Here is a 6041-nt window from a genome sequence, read left to right as displayed (position 1 = left end):
GGACTTCCCTTTGTGGCTTGAGCTGGACTAGTATCCAGAAGAATGTGTGTTGGATCCCTGGCCTCGCCCAGTGGGTTAAGGATGGAGCATTGCTATGGCTGTGCCATAGGCCAGCAGTTGTAGCTCCCATTTGACCCCTAGCCAAGGCAACTTACATATGCAGCAGGTGCAGCCCTAAAAAGCAAATTAAAGAAAAAAAAAAATCAAAGCTTTTAAGTAAAATATGTTCTATCTTCTTACCTTCACAAATTACCTTTCATAACAACAAAAACTTTCTGATGTCTAAAAGTATGTTTTCATTTGGTCAAAAATCAGCTAAATATCAAAGGCACCTGGAATTTACTACTGCACATGTCTGAGTGTTGATTTGTTGATGAGCCAGTGATTATCGATGAAACAAAGGCATACACAATTCATTAATTAAATTTATTCTATGAAATTTACTTTTCTAGTTTTCATTCTAGCAAAATCACTAATTATGTGGTCGTAATCAAGATTTTCACATAATTTACTTCTACTCTAAGTTATCTCAAATAATCTTTCTTGAATAACACAAGTTCTTACATATGTTTGGTTTTTTGTTTGTTTTAATAATTTCAATTTGGAGAAACATTGCTGAGATAACAAACAGCACCCGAGGTAAAATCTCTAAGTATTAATTAGATTCACAAAAAACCATGAACTTCATGTATCATATTCAGACATGATAAATTTGTTAATATAAATATAAATAAACTTGTAGTAGTATAATAACAAAGTATTGTACTTGCTAAATATTGCAAAGCACTTTAACTTCATTATATGACAATATTTTACCATCCCTTAAATCAATATTTATATCCAAGCTTATAGTACAGATTCAATATCTTCCTATGATAAACTATAATGGAAAGGAATATTTTTTAAAAAGTGTGTGTGTATGTGTGTGTGTGTGTATGAATCACTTTGCTGTACAGCAGAAATTAACACATTGTAAATCAACTACACCTCAATTTAAAAAAAAGAATCAAAAAATAAAAAAATACATACACATAATTTTGCACTCTTCAGAACTAAACAAACAAACAAAAGAGTCAGTGTCACAGTGCTGTCCAAAGTAAAAGATGAAATTCTAAGACATGGTATGTTTCTTCATCGGAGTGTGAAATCTGAGGAGGGCAGAACACTAGATCCATAACTGCGCAAACTCAGTAAGACAGAAGTTGCAGAATGTCCAGAAAGATGAGGCACTTTGTACACACACACCTGCAGTATCCCCACAAATCCCAGGCTGCTCCAAGGGCAGGGGCTGTCTCAACAGTCGTGGAGCCTTGCAGAGCACCTGGTTACAAATCAATGTGCAAGAAATACTGAGAATGAAAGAAAGGAGCATATGGCCCCTGAAAAAAAGGAGTTCCAGCTTCTGAGGCCTTAAAAATAAGTCCTTCTCACCCCAGTTTTTCCTCCACTTCTTTCTCCTTCTCCCATCTGCCCTCTTAATTCATTCTGTCCCCCCAAAGTCATTCTCTTAGAGGTTAACCTTATCCACACTATTAGATTTGACTGCTGATTCTGTGACCTACACCACAGCTCACGGCAATGCCAGATCCTTAACCCACTGAGCAAGGCCAGGGATCAAACACACAACATTATGGTTCCTTGTCGCATTCGTTTCCACTGCGCCACGACAGGAACTCCCATCTTTTGTTCATTTAATTAATGTTTACCAAGAAAGTGTTGTATATACTTGTATACATATTGAACTATTTAACTGACATTAGGGAATTTTTTCCTATGGATTCTGTGTGATTTCTTTTTGTGATTTTATTTCTGTTCATGAAGCTTCTGACAAGGAAGTAGGTCATAGCAATATTTAATTTTGTTAAAGATTTGTTATAATATAACAAAGTAACATTTCTGAGGTGACTCTGCAGACCTGTGAAAAGATGGGAAGTTTCAATCATACCCCTAAGAAAGAGAAAAGAAATAGCTAATGTGAAATGAAACCAAATTCTTGTTCATCTGTTTTGGAACAGAGAGCTCTATATGCACAAACACTCACATAAACACTTGTAGCCATGCTCTAATTCGCCTTCTTAAATGCCTGATATTTGACTCTGTCTTGGTTTAGCTCTGCTTAGCTCTCAATAGCTGAGAGTCAAGAAATAACCCAGGTATCTGTCAAGCACCCACAGAGTTCATGGTACCACATGAGGTCCTCGGAACACGGTGTACAAAGGAGGCAGTCTTTTCTTAAAGAGCTTATAATCTAGGAAGAAAGGAAATAAGAACATATAATTACAGTAACTACAAAATGAATAGGTCAAAGACTGCATTTGCAAGTTAGAGAATGTTGAATAAATTCCAGTCTTACTAAACCTGGTTTTGCACAAAAAGTGTACACAAAAAAGGAAGAAAGAAGCCAACTGAGAGTATGATACATTCTGTTTAGTGTTTGGGGGTTTTTTTGTTTTGTTTTTTGTTTGTTTTTTTCAGGGCCGATGGTGTGGCCTATGGAAGTTCCCAGGCTAGGGGTCAAATTGGAGCTGCTATGCCACAGCCACAGCAATGCCAAGTCATTGAAATGCTGGATCCTAAACCCACTGAGCAGGGCCAGAGATCGAACCCACATCCTCCTGAATACTAGTCGGGTTTGTTTCCACTGAGCCACAATGGGAACTCCCTAGTTTTTTTTAATTAAGGCAAAACACTTTCAGTGAAATGCATAGATCTGTAGTGTACAATTCCATGAATTTTAACAAATGTACACACTGTGTAACAAAATAACAATTATGATATAGAATATTTCTATCACCCACATATTTCATTAACATTTGTAGAATCTATTTAGTGATATGCCCTCTTTTGTTCCTGCTTTTAAAAATTTGTGTTTTCTTTTTTGTCAATTTTATTACTTCTTTCAAAAAGCAAAACTTCAACTGTTACTTATTTTCTATTGATTATACTTTTTTCTATTTTATTGATTTCTACACATAATTTTTTCTTGCACTTTTTTGGCTTTAATTTGTCCCTGATTTTCCAGATTCTTACAGTAGAAATTGAGATCACTGATTTGAGAATTTTGACATTTTCTAGCAAAAACATTAAAAAATAAGCATTTTCCATAACTTTAATGTGTTATTCTTTATTATCGTTCAGTTTACAATGTTTTTATTCCCCTATGATTGCCTTTTTTTTGATGTATGGATTATAGAAAAATTTATTAATTTCCACATATCTGAAGTTTATTTAGACATCTTATTTGTAATTAATTTCTAATTTAATTCCATCATATTCTGAGAATATATTCTGTAAGGTTTCAACCTTTTGAAATACATTGATAATTATTTTTTTGTGATCCAGAATATGGGAATACTTGGCAACCATTCTATATTCACTTTAAAATAATTCATATCCTGCAGTTATTGGGTGAAATAATCTATAAATTTTATTTATTTTTTATTTATTCATTTATTTTTGTCTTTTTGCCTTTTCTGGGGCTGCTCCCACGGCATATGGAGGTTCCCAGGCTAGGAGTCCAATCAGAGCTGTAGCTGCTGGCCTACACCACAGCCACAGCAACTTGGGATCCAAGCCGCGTCTGCAACCTACACCACAGCTCACAGCAATGCCGGATCCTTTAACCCACTGAGCAAGGCCAGGGTCCGAACCCGCAAGCTCATGGTTCCTAGTCGGATTCGTTAACCACTGCGCCATGAAGGGAACTCCTTTATAAATTTTAATCAAATCAAGTTGGTTGACCTGTCTTCATCATCTTATTGATTTTTGTCTGTTTGTTTTATCCACTTAAGTACTGAGACAAGGATGTTAAAAATTATGGATTCACTTATTTCTCCCTCTGCTCTGCCAGTTTTGCTTCTCACATTTTGAAGTTCTGTTATTAGGTTTATAGATACTTAGGACTTTTCTGTCTTACTAATTAATTGATATTTTATCATTATAAAATGTTCCAGCTGGATCATATGGTAAAAGAGGAACATTTTACCATTAAAAACTCTAATAGATGAAAATTCTACTTCAAACAGATACATGCACCCCAATGCTCATAGTGGCACTATTTTCAGTAGCTAAGACATGGAAGAAACCTGAGTGTCCACTGGCAGAAGAATGGATAAAGATGACATGGTATATAGCCACACACACAGTGGAATATTACTCAGCCATAAAAAAGAATGGAACAATGCTATCTGTACCAACATGGATGGACCTAGAGTTTATCATATGACGTGAAGTAAGTCAGGCAGAGAAAGACAAATATCATATGATATCGCTTATATGTGGCATCTTAAAAAACAATACAAACGAAATTATTTACAGAACAGAAAGAGAGTCACAGGCATAGGAAACAAACTTATGTTACCAAAGCATAAAGTGGGTAGAGGAGGGATAAATTAAGATCTTGGTATTAGCAGATACACACTACTATATATAAAATAGATAAACAGTAAGGTCCTACTGTATAGCACAGGGAGCTATATTAAATATCTTGTAATAACCTATAATGGAAAAGAATCTGAATATATATATATATATATCTGAATTACTTTGCTGTGCACTAGAAACTAACACAATATTGTAAATCAACTATACTTCAGTTAAAGAAAAATGTTCTCTTTATCTCTGGTGACATTTCTTATCTTTAAGTCTACTTTGATATCAATATAATAACAACTATTTTCTTATATTTACTGTTTCCATGGTGTATCTTTTCTCATCCTTTTACTTTGAATTTTTCTGTGTGTTTATATTTAAATTACATCCTCTTGTACACAATAGGGTCTTTTTTTAATCCATTGTGGCAATATTTTCCTTTTAATTGAAGTGTTTAATCCATTTACAGTGAATATAATTATTAATATGATAGTTGGGATTGAATTTATCATCTTGCTTTTAGTTTTCTATATGCCCCATCTGTTATTCCACATCTTCATCCTTTTTCTTTTGGATTACTCAAATATTTTTACTACATTTCAATTCTATTGTTTCTGTTTGTTTTTACCTGCAAATCTTTGAATTCTTTTCAGTGGTCGTTCTAGGAATTACACTGTGTACCTTTAACTCACTACAACCTAATTAGGTTAATAATATACAACCTAAGAGAACATACAGTATGATTCCATTCCTATCCCTCCAGATTTTGTGCCATTTTTGTGATATATTTTATTGTCGAATGTTATAAATCCCACTTTGCAATGTTACTATTTTTTGCTTTAAATAATATGCTTTTTAAAAGAAAGTAGCAGTCTAATGTGTATAATTAGAATCCCAGAAGGAAAACAGTGAATGAAGCAGAAAATACGTTTGAAAAAATAATGGCTAAAAATTCCCTAAATTTCGTGAAAAACATATATTTAGAAACATAAATCCCAAAGACATGGGGAAATGATTTTTAAAGAACAAATAGAGGAGTTCCTGTCGTGGTGCAATGGAAACAAATCTGACTGGGAATCATGAAGTTGTGGGTTCGACCCCTGGCCTCCCTCAGTGGGTTAAGGATCCAATGTTGCTGTGAGCTGTGGTGTAGGTCGCAGACATGGCTCGGATCCCATGTTGCTGTGGCTCTGGTGTAGGCCGGCAGCAACAGCTCTGATTAGACCCCTAGCCTAGGAACCTCCATATGCTGTGGGTGTGGCCCTAGAAAAGACAAAAAAAAAAAAAAAAAAAAAAGACAGAGAGAGAGAGAGAACAAATAGAAACAAATAGAAATAAAGAGTGAAGAGCAGAATGATAAAAATGGACAGTTCACATCTGAGATGGCAGAAGAAAGACTCAAGGAACTCTAAAAAGATCAAAAGAAATGATCCGATATGAAGAACAAAGAAAAAAATATTGACCCATTTCAAAAACCTATAGAGCCAATGTAATTGGAGTCCCAGAATAAAAGAAGAGAGAGGATGGGTTAGGAAAACTATTTTATGAATAATAGCTGAAATTTCTTCATATTTGGTGGAAAATATTAATTTGCAAATCCAGTCAGCTCAACAAACCCCAAGCAGCATAAATACAATGAAAACCACAGCTAGTTAGCATGTTAGTCAAAC

The sequence above is a fragment of the Sus scrofa genome, chromosome 9, assembly GCF_054392235.1.
Source record: "Sus scrofa isolate SSC_HxYL_T2T_F1_AM1 chromosome 9, Sscrofa_HxYL_maternal_Yorkshire_Landrace_v2.0, whole genome shotgun sequence".
Classification (NCBI taxonomy): Eukaryota; Metazoa; Chordata; class Mammalia; order Artiodactyla; family Suidae; genus Sus; species Sus scrofa.
This window is presented reverse-complemented; position numbering follows the sequence as displayed.